The sequence below is a fragment of the Hyperolius riggenbachi genome, chromosome 2, assembly GCF_040937935.1.
Source record: "Hyperolius riggenbachi isolate aHypRig1 chromosome 2, aHypRig1.pri, whole genome shotgun sequence".
Classification (NCBI taxonomy): domain Eukaryota; kingdom Metazoa; phylum Chordata; class Amphibia; order Anura; family Hyperoliidae; genus Hyperolius; species Hyperolius riggenbachi.
Genome location: NC_090647.1, coordinates 103,952,610 through 103,963,961, shown reverse-complemented (window position 1 = coordinate 103,963,961; position 11,352 = coordinate 103,952,610).

Genomic DNA, 11,352 nt, shown 5'->3' with positions numbered 1-11,352 from the left:
GACATGGAAACTTTTTTTTTTGTCACAAAGTGTCATTTTCCGCTTACTTGTGACAAAAAATAAAATCTTCTATGAACTCACCATGCCTCTCAGTGAATACTTTGGGAGGTCTTCTTTCCAAAATGGGGTCATTTGGGGGGTATTTATACTATCCTGGAATTTTAGCACCTCATGAAACATGACAGGGGGTCAGAAAAGTCAGAGATGCTTCAAAATGGGAAAATTCGCTTTTGGCACCATAGTTTGTAAACGCTATAACTTTTACCCAAACCAATAGATATACACTGAATGGATTTTTTTTAATCAAAGACATGTAGCACAATACATTTGGATAAAAATGTATACAGAATTTTTACTTTATTTGAAAAATGTCAGCACAGGAAGTAAAAAAAAAATCATTTTTTTTGACAAAATTCATGTGTTTTTTGATGAATATAATAAAAACTAAATCTCGCAGCAGCAATCAAATAGCACCAAAAGAAAGCTGTATTAGTGACAAGAAAAGGAGGTAAAATTCATTTAGGTGGTAGGTTGTATGACCGAGCAATAAACCATGAAAGCTGCAGTGGTCTGAATGGAGAAAAAGGCTCTGGTCCTTAAGGGGCGAAAAGACTGTGGTCCTCAAGTGGTTAATATGTATGTCATGAGGGTATATTACTGCTATTTTTGCAAATAAAGGCTTGTAATTAGTGATGGATGCAAAACTGAAAAAATACACCTTTATTTCCAAATAAAATATTGTTGCCATACATTGTACTAGTGACAATACTGTAGAAAAGAGAGCGACAGGCACTGCTGGTAGATAGATTTAATAGTAGTGAGCAGTGGTTACAGGCAGTAAGTCATAGCGTGACAGATGTGGCAGTTAATCCATTAAACATACCGTTTCGCAGGGCTGGTCTCATGCAGTGGGTGTGGGCATAAAAAGCCTAACGGCTATGTCAAGCCAAGCGGCGCAAGCGTCAGCCTCAGAATCAGCGCCGTTCGACGTAAAATGGCCATTAGGCTTTTTATGACAGATGTTGCAGTCAATCCATTAAACATACCGGTTTGCAGGGCTGGTCTCATGCAGTGGGTGTGGGAACAAAAAGCCTAACGGATGACAGCCTCGGAAGAAGAGCCACTTGGCGTGAAACGGCCATTAGGCTTTTTGTGCCCGCACCCAAGGCATGAGACCAACTCTGCAAACCAGTATGTTTAATGGATGGACTGTCACACTATGACTGACTGCCTGTAACCACTGAACACTACTATTAAATCTATCTCGCAGCAGTGCCTGTCCCTCTCTTTTCTACAGTATTGCCATCTTTGCATCTTAATTACATGAAGCAACAAGAGCATGCTGCAGTACAGCCGGGAGACGAGATCTACACAGTGAGGCCTCTTGCACACTACATGCGATTCCGTTTTTTTTTTTTTTTTATACGATACGATTTTTGATTCCGATTAAAACAAAAAAGTACAGCATGCTGCTACGTTTTTAAATCTGAGTCAAAAATCAGATTGTATAAAAAAAATCGGAATCGCATGTAGTGTGCAAGAGGCGTCACTGTGTTTGTATACAGTACATTGTAGTGCCTATATCCCCCTACCTTTTAAAATATATTGTACTAGGGAGGAACATAATTTAAACGTTGTAATAACTGGGTCAAATAAAATGTGTGGGTTTTATCCACAGTAGCATGTTTTATTTTAAGACTATAATGGCTGAAAACTGAGAAATAATGCATCTTTTCCTTTTTATTATTATTATTCCTGTTAAAATGCATTTTGAATAAAATAATTCTTAGCAAAATGTACCACCCAAAGACAGCGTGATTTGTGGCGAAAGCCACAAGATATAGATCATTTTGTTGTGATAAGTAGTGATAAAGTTATTGGGAATGGGAGGAGTGCTCAAAGGTGAAAATTGTTCTGGTCCATAAGGGTAGAACCCCTCAGTTGTGAAGTGGTTAAAAAGGACCTCCATGCAGAAAATAAAAATCAGTCAGCACTGCTGTAATGAAAAGTTATATTTTCCTTCGGAGTCTCGTCCGACGAAGCTGCCCCGAAGACCCCGCATCACTACACTTCCGCCACTTGGCCCCGCCTGCCCTCTTTCTTCCAAGAAAAAATGCCTGGCAATTGAATGCAGTAAATAGCTTGGATTGTTATTTTCTGCATGGAGGTCCTCTTTAAAAAGAATCTGTACTCTAAAATTCTTACATTAAAAAGCATACCATTCTATTCATTATGTTCTCCTGGGCCTCTCTATGCTGTTTCTGCCACTCCCTGCTGCAATCCTGGCTTGTAATTGCCAGTTTTAGGCAGTGTTTACAAATAAAAGACATGGCTGCTAACCAGCATGTGATAGGCTGAGAGAAGCTCAGTCTGTGACTCATACAGAGCCTGGAGGGGGCTTGGAGAGGGTGTGCATAACCTCTGCCTATCACAAGCAGAGCAGCACATTCCTTCCTGAGCCAACAAAGCCGGCAAAGGAAAGAAGATTAGATTATATAACAGAGATAATACAGCCACTGTGCAAATAAGAAAGGCTGCAGTAAGACAGACCACATTAGAACAGGTATAGGAACTTATAGGATAGAAGAAATAAGTCTGAAAATTTTGTTACAGAGCCTCTTTAAGGTACTGTGATCGCAACGCAGCACTATTATGCTTGTGAGCGCCCTAAGTAAAGGGGACAGAGTTAAAAAACTATATTGATAATAGGAGAAAAAAGGGCAAGTGCTACAGATAATTCACTGATCAGGCAGCAAAGGCGGGGGGAGGGGGGGGGGGGGGGCGGGGGGGATTTCCTGTTCCAAATGTATGCACGGTGCCTGGGTTTCCTCACAGTGCCAGTGAGAGCGGAGCTTTCAGGCTGGGCTTAGCAGTAGTTTGGGAACATAATAAAAATATGATGATGTAATAAGATTTAGGCCCCGTTCACACCTACGTGGGAATCGCGCGATTCCCGCTAACTGCAAACCGCTGGCGTTTTAAACAAAATGCTAGTCCTATTATAGTCTATGGCAGTGTTCTCACTGCCACGATCATGGGCGTTTTGCGGTTATCGCTAATTCCTAGTGTGAACAAGCCCTAAGGTGTAATGTTATGGTATGGTATCCATTTTAAAGTAGTTTGCTCAGGGCGGAGTTTTGTGCTATTTGGGGGCTGGGGCTCAGTGACAGTTCGGGCGGGGCTTCACACTGGTCCCAGCGCCCTTTGAAATATATTGAAAATAAAATGTAATGTAATGTTATCCTACCTAATAAAAGGTAAGTGGTGCTGCGTCCCATGTCCATCCCGTCCGTGCTTTTTGTGCACTGCGTATGTGCAGTGACGCAGAGACACTGCCGAGAGCTAGAGGAGGACGGGGCCAGAAGGGGGTTGGCGTGAGCGGCGTTTGACAGGTGCGAGGCGTGCGACAGGTGCCTGGTTGGCACGCGCATGCGCGCAGCGCATTAGGGACAGACTTAGCCGTTTAGGGCTTAGGTCCACTAGTAAGTATATAAATTGCTTAAAGTACTTTGGCCAGGGGAGCTGAGGCGGAGTTTCATGTAGTTGGGGCGGGGGCTTAGCTGCGGTCTGGGCAGGGTTTCACGCTGATCTCAGCACCCTTTTATATAATCTTAAAATTACATTAATATGATGTTATGTATTAATGTAATGCTATGGTACTGTACATGTGTATATATTATATAAAGTACATTGGCCAGGCAATCTGGGGGCAGAGTTTCATGCCATTTGGGGTGGGGCTTAGTGTTAGTTTGGGGGCGTGGTTTCACGTCGATCCCAAGCTCTTTCAAATATATTGATAATAAAATGAATGTAATGTCATGGTACTATATATATATATATATATATATATATATATATATGTATGTATATATATATATATATATATATATTTATTTATATATATATATATATATATATGTGTGTATATATATATATATGTATATATATATATATATATATATATGTGTATATATATATATATATATATATATATATATATATATATATATATATATATATTACTTTGGCCAGGGAGGCTGGTTGCACAGCTCCCATCACGTCACACAAGCTCGAGGCATCAGCGTGACGTCATAGTAGAGCAGCTGCTTCCTGTAAACAACCCCCGCGGACACACTAGCGGGGACAGGCGAAGGAGCTGGAGGTGACTGAGGCTGGAGCTCAGATATCTGAACAGCAGCCAGCGGCATCACGGAGCAGCCAGGAGCCCCCATGTCAGCAGATAGGAGGCATTACTGTGCCGGAGCGCCCCCTGCTGGACCTGATAAGTAACGTTACTGTAACAATGTCTTCTAGAATTCACTGGAGTTAGAGATAAATATCGGGGAGGCAATTGAGTTATGATAAGTATTAGAGATGGGAAGTTCGGATCTTTTCAATGATCCGGATGATTCGAATCGGATCATTGAAGAGATCCGGATCTTTGATCCGAATCTCGGATCATTTTACTACCGGAAGCATTCGGGGTGAAATGAACAGCAGGACAGGTCTGTGGACAGGAGAAGGGGAGGGAGTGGACACACAGAGAAGGGGAGAAGATGGACAGAGGGCAGGGAGTGGACAGAGAAGGGAGGAGGGACGAGCAGAGAGCAGAAATGTTTGCACGTAATACCCACATGCTGAAGTCATATGCTTTACATATATTACACCTATATGTTCATCTGTACACTTTGAAAGAAAAGGTCGCACAGTGAAAGAAAGCATTCCCAGAAGTGAAGTGCAGCTGTTTAGTGCCGAGTGCAGGAGGATTATATTGCCTTTCAATCACACTGTCTGCAAAGTTACTGAGCTGTGCTGAGCCAAAAGCTTCCAATGTGTTCACTGTGCAGCACTACGGAACAGACAGCCTGTAATGGGCAGCACATTGCAGCCAGTATGTGTGCTCTACACATATCTGGCAGTGGCACCCATGTCCCCTCTCTCTCATCTACCTGTCTCCCTGCAAGGCTGCCTCCCATCCAACAGAGCGATCCCTGCTTCCAGGACCCCGCTGCCCGCTGAGAGGGGGCGTGTCGCTCATGGCCCCGCCCCTTTTGCGATCCGAATCGTTCATTTTGATGATTCGGATGATTGACTCATAAAATAGATTCGGATCAAAGATCCGAATCGTTCATGATCCGGACAACACTAATAAGTATGGTTACTGTAACAATGTCTTCTAGAATTCACTGGAGTTAGAGATAAATATCGGGGAGGCAATTGAGTTATGAGCAGTGAAGGGATATTTTCAGCCTTATGGGAAATCCCGCACATAAGGCTGCTGAACACAAGGGAATAGGGCGGCTGCATGCAGAGCTGCATAGCAACAGGGAACTGCTGAAAAGTACAGCTAAATGTCCCATACATACTATAGGCAATTCTAAAGCCATTTTAGACGGGGGATCTCGTGCCGTTTGGGGGCGGGGCTTAAAGGCGGTGTGGGGCGGGGCTTCGCACTGGTCTTATGTTACATTGGCTTATGGTACATGTGTTTATATTACATAAAGTACTTTGGCTGGGGGTGGAGTTTCGTGCTGTTTGGGGCGGGGCTTAGTGACGGTTTGGGGGTGAGGCCTCGCACCCATACCAATGCTCTTTGAAACATATTGATAATGAAATGAATGTAATGTCATGATACAGTATATGTGTATTTAATGTAATGTTATGGTATTTGTGTATGTATTACATAAAGTGCAGTGCTTTGGCCAGGGAAACTGGGGGCGGGGCTTAGTGACGGTTTGGGGGAGTGGCTTCACGTCGATCCAGCGCTCTTTCAACTATATATAGATAATAAAATGAAAGTAATGTCATGGTACAATATATATATTAATGTATTGTTATGGTATATGTGTATATATGTATGTATTACTTCGGCTAGGGGGGCTGGTTGCGCTGGCCAAAGTAATACATACATATATACACATATCCCGCGGAGGTTTGTTTACAGGAGGCAGCTGCTCTAGTACTATGACGTCACGCTGATGCCTCGAGCTTGTGACCTGATGGGAGCTGTGCAACCAGTGGGCGATCACGTCACACAAGCTCGAGGCAACAGCGTGACGTCATAGTGGAGCAGCTGCTTCCTGTAAACAACCCCCCCCCCGCGGACACACTAGCGGGGACAGGCGAAGGAGCTGGACGAGGCTGAGGCTGGAGCGGACGGGACATCTCTGAGCAGCAGCCAGCGGCATCACGGAGCAGCCAGGAGCCCGCATGATGTCAGCAGAGAGGAGGCATTAGCTGTGCCGGAGCGCCCCCTGCTGGACCTGATAAGTATGGTTACTGTAACAATGTCTTAGTGAATTCCTTGGAGTACATATCGGGGACGCAATTGAGTAATGAGCAGTGAAGGGATATTCTCAGCCTTATTTCTGCCTTATGGGAAATCCCGCACATAAGGCTGCTGAACACAAGGGAATAGGGCGGCTGCATGCAGAGCTGCACAGCAACAGGGAACTGCTGAAAATTACAGCTAAATGTCCCATACATACTATAGGCAATTCTAAAGTCATTTTAGACGGGGGTCTCGTGCCGTTTGGGGGCGGGGCTTAAAGGCGGTTTGGGGCGGGGCTTCGCACTGGTCTTATGTTACATTGGCTTATGGTACAATGCTCTTTGAATGTAATGTCATGATACAGTATATGTGTATTTAATGTAATGTTATGGTATTTGTGTATGTATTACATAAAGTGCAGTGCTTTGGCCAGGGAAACTGGGGGCGGGGCTTAGTGACGGTTTGGGGAGTGACTTCACGTCGATCCAGCGCTCTTTCAACTATATATAGATAATAAAATGAAAGTAATGTCATGGTACAATATATATATTAATGTAGTGTTATGGTGTGTATGTGTATACACATATGGTGTATGTGTATATATGTATGTATTCGGCTAGGGGGGCTGGTTGCGCTGGCCAAAGTAATGCATACTGTATATATACACACATATCCCGCGGAGGTTTGTTTACAGGAGGCAGCTGCTCTAGTACTATGACGTCACGCTGATGCCTCGAGCTTGTGACCTGATGGATCTGTGCAACCAGTGGGCGATGGGAGCCTCCCATCACGTCACACAAGCTCGAGGCATCAGCGTGACGTCATAGTGGAGCAGCTGCTTCCTGTAAACAACCCCCCGCGGACACACTAGCGGGGACAGGCGAAGGAGCTGGACGAGGCTGAGGCTGGAGCGGACGGGACATCTCTGAGCAGCAGCCAGCGGCATCACGGAGCAGCCAGGAGCCCGCATGATGTCAGCAGAGAGGAGGCATTAGCTGTGCCGGAGTGCCCCCTGCTGGACCTGATAAGTAACGTTACTGTAACAATGTCTTAGTGAATTCCTTGGAGTACATATCGGGGACGCAATTGAGTTATGAGCAGTGAAGGGATATTCTCAGCCTTATTTCTGCCTTATGGGAAATCCCGCACATAAGGCTGCTGAACACATGACCTGGATAAGACCCATAGGTTCCCCCTCCCCTGTAAACACCAGGCTGCGACAATTGTTTGGAATACCAAGGCCACAGCTTTTATTAACATTATTTGCTGGTTACATTCCATACTTAAAAAAGTGTTAGTATACAATAATCAATTTCTTACTAAAACAACAACTATTTTCCCATAACCAGCTTTCCTTTTCTTCTTATCTCGTTGAAGAGTCCCCTGACAAGGCCGCCATCACCAAAGTAGCCGCAAGCCATGTTCCATCTCAGCTCTGCGGGTAACTTTATTCCGTCCTTGTTGTAATTATGCCTCCAAGTCGGCCTTGCAAAGGACCCGCCATGCTGTGACGAAAGAGACCTCTCCCCTGCTACATTCTTAAGCCTGCCTTCTTCAGACGGGTGGGAGGGTGGGTGTTGCTCTGCTGGTTCCTTGAGGTGAAAAGGAAGTCCCTTTGTCTGATTTGTAATTATCAAAGGCTAGCAGATTCCTGCCTGCCTTCGTTTGACACCTTGACCTGAACTGACCAATCGGGATGCCTGGGGTCACCTTTCTCCCATCCAGGTCATGTGCTCCTGTCGCCTAGTCCAGCTCTGGAGCTCTCTTGACCTGGATAAGACCCATAGGTTCCCCCTCCCCTGTAAACACCAGGCTGCGACAATTGTTTGGAATACCAAGGCCACAGCTTTTATTAACATTATTTGCTGGTTACATTCCATACTTTAAAAAGTGTTAGTATACAATAATCAATTTCTTACTAAAACAACAACTATTTTCCCATAACCAGCTTTCCTTTTCTTCTTATCTCGTTGAAGAGTCCCCTGACAAGGCCGCCATCACCAAAGTAGCCGCAAGCCATGTTCCATCTCAGCTCTGCGGGTAACTTTATTCCGTCCTTGTTGTACTTATGCCTCCAAGTCGGCCTTGCAAAGGACCCGCCACAGCATTCTGGGAGTTGACCCTCAACCCCGAATGCCCTGCCACACGCTGAGGGCGGCTTACCGGGCCTCCCTCAGCCCAAGTAGGAACACATCGTACCGATGCCACAATTTTTGTAATCCACATAGTGCCATAGTAGTGGCAAGCAATGATTTGTATCAGTTCTGCGGGTAACCATCACCGCACATTTTCCAATAGCATGTTGCCGCAAGCCATGATCCATCCTAGCTCTGCGGGTAAACATCTACACAAATTCTATATCGCATGCTGCCCTAGCAGCCGCGAGCCATGATCCATCCTAGTTCTCGGGCAACCATCACTACCATTTCTTAATAGCAGGTAACTTTTCCAAAACTAAAGTAACCACCTGGATCTTGTCCAGGGCCCATGCCGCTTCCATAGCTGCCTTCAGCCCCTCAGGAAGACGTTGCCCTGAATTTAGGGTCATGAGCTGTACCCATCTCGTTGATATTTTCCTATTCCCCCCAATAACTTGTTATGGCTTATTTACCTGACCTCATGATGTGTTAACCTTGTGTGCTCGCATTTTGGGGGACCCACCCGGGACCATTACTGGCCAACACCACCAGTATTTTATACAGGAACCTTTGGGGGGGCGCCCCCCCATGTCATAATAACACGCTCCGTAGCTGGAATGTAATTACTGTATGCACACAATATAATGCTATTTTCCCAAAAGCCTCGATCATTAGAATGGTAAAAGAACACCTCTGGCCTTGACCTGTCCTAAGCTCCCCCCAAGGATTGTGCCATATGACTTGTATACCATGGGTGTCTGATACCACTTCTGCCTATTAACCAGTGCTATGCGCACAGGGTCTGAATTGCTCTTCCATTGTCTTATCCATCAGATTTTGCCACAGGGCCTTATTTTGTAATTTACCACTCTTTTAAATGTTAACTTTCCGAATTGGTAGCATTTACTATGTACTTTCTTTGGAAGGGTTATTGTCCATGTGCTCCCTCGCAGTGCGTATGGAAAACATGAGCTAATAATGAGGTCTTCACTTACTATGCTTTATCAATAGTGAATTTCGGGTATTTAACCCCTGTTTTGCAATGTGGTCTTCATGATATCCAATAGAATTTTCTTTTAAAATTGTATTGGTTTTTCGGGTTAGATTTAATGTAGTTTCCAATGTGTACGAGCATATAATGCCACCTATGGGATATGTTTAACAGGCTGTAGGGGATTTTGTCGCTCCAATGTGCGCAAGCATATAGTGCAACCCATGGAATATGTTTTACAGACTATGGGGAATGTAGTAGCTCCAATGCGTAGAGGCATATCCTGCAGCCTACGGAATATGCTAAACAGACTATGGGGAGTGTTGCAGCTCTAATGCGTAGAAGCATTTCATGCAGCCTACGGAATATGTTTAACCGACTCTGGGGAATGTTGCAGCTTCAATGCGCACAAGCATATATATACTGTACATATATATATATATATATATATATATATATATATATATATATATATATATATATATATATATATATGTATTCTGCCCTGATACAAAGGCATCGCTATGCCTGTAGTAAAACAAATCCATGTTGTGAATTCCCTTTTTCTTACAGTTGTAGTGATTCTTGTCTATGTCCTTTCCCTGCTGTGAGTTACAGGTGGGAAAAACAAGAGAGAATAATTAGGCCTCAGTAGGCCTGAACGATTTTAGGAAAAGATTGAATCGCACGATTTCTGTCAGAAATTGCGATTTCGATTCGATTCACGATTTTATTCAAATCAAGCTTTAGACCAACCAGACCAAGGCGAGAGTCATCGAGGGGCGGCTGGGAGATTATCATGTCGCCTATCCCTTGTTTCCCCTTGCGGCACTTATTATGGGGGGGTATGAGTCATGTCACAGAGGCGGTCGGGACAATTAATATTAGGAATGGGGTAGGTATGGTAAAGGTAAGCAGTGGGGGTGGGATGGGTGTTACGCTGATACACACGCACACACTTAATTCTCCATCTCAGAGCACTCACACTTTATCTTGCAGTACTCACTGATACACAGTTATCCACACTCACTAATACACACACTTCATCTTGCAGCACTCACTGATAGTTACACACATCCTGCAGTACACACACACTTATCCACTCACTGATACACACACATCCTGCAGCACACACTGAAATGCACACACACATACTTATCCACACACACTGACTGAAAGACACAGTCACGCACTTCAGTCTTGCCTACAGCTCCATCTCCCCCACGCTGTGCAGATAGATCCATGTGCTCTCTCCTGTGCTTCCTGACAACTTCTGGAAGGGGGGGGGGAGGAGGGAGGGAATTTCTTCTCTGCTCTCTGCTACACGCTGAGCTGCTTTGTAATGCGGAGGAAAAGTCAGACCAGACAATAGCTTTCTGTCTCGCTGTGGTCTGCACATCAGTGGAGCAAATGAGTGCCTATTAGTTTTAGTGCCTATATCAGCTTCACAGAAGGAGCGAGCGAGAGACTGTGGGCGGAGTCTGCCGCCCACCCTGAGCTGACGATCAAGCTAGGAGGAGTGACAGAGCAAGAGCCTGCCGCTGCTGGGATCTGCTGATGACAGGAGGAGGAGGAGGAGAAGGTGGCATTAACTACACAGAAGTATAGAGATACTGAGCTGCCGGGGAGTGAGAGCCGCCGCTTTTTGTACACAGACATTTGTACATGCTGCGCTGCTGCTACTGTACAGCAAGAGGGAGCAGTACAACAAATATCGGCAAAAATCGACACTTTGGCGATCACGGAATCGTCACTTCCGTGATCGCGATTTCGATACAAAAACGATAAATCGTTCAGGCCTAGGCCTCAGCCTAACTGTGCTTTATTTGCAAGAGAATCAGGCTTAATAACGCTGCTTGGCAATGTGGTCTCAATACTACCACGGAGAATACATTTTAACAATTCTAGAGTTTGTCAGGTTGGATTTGCTGCAAGCTGTAATATATGGAAGC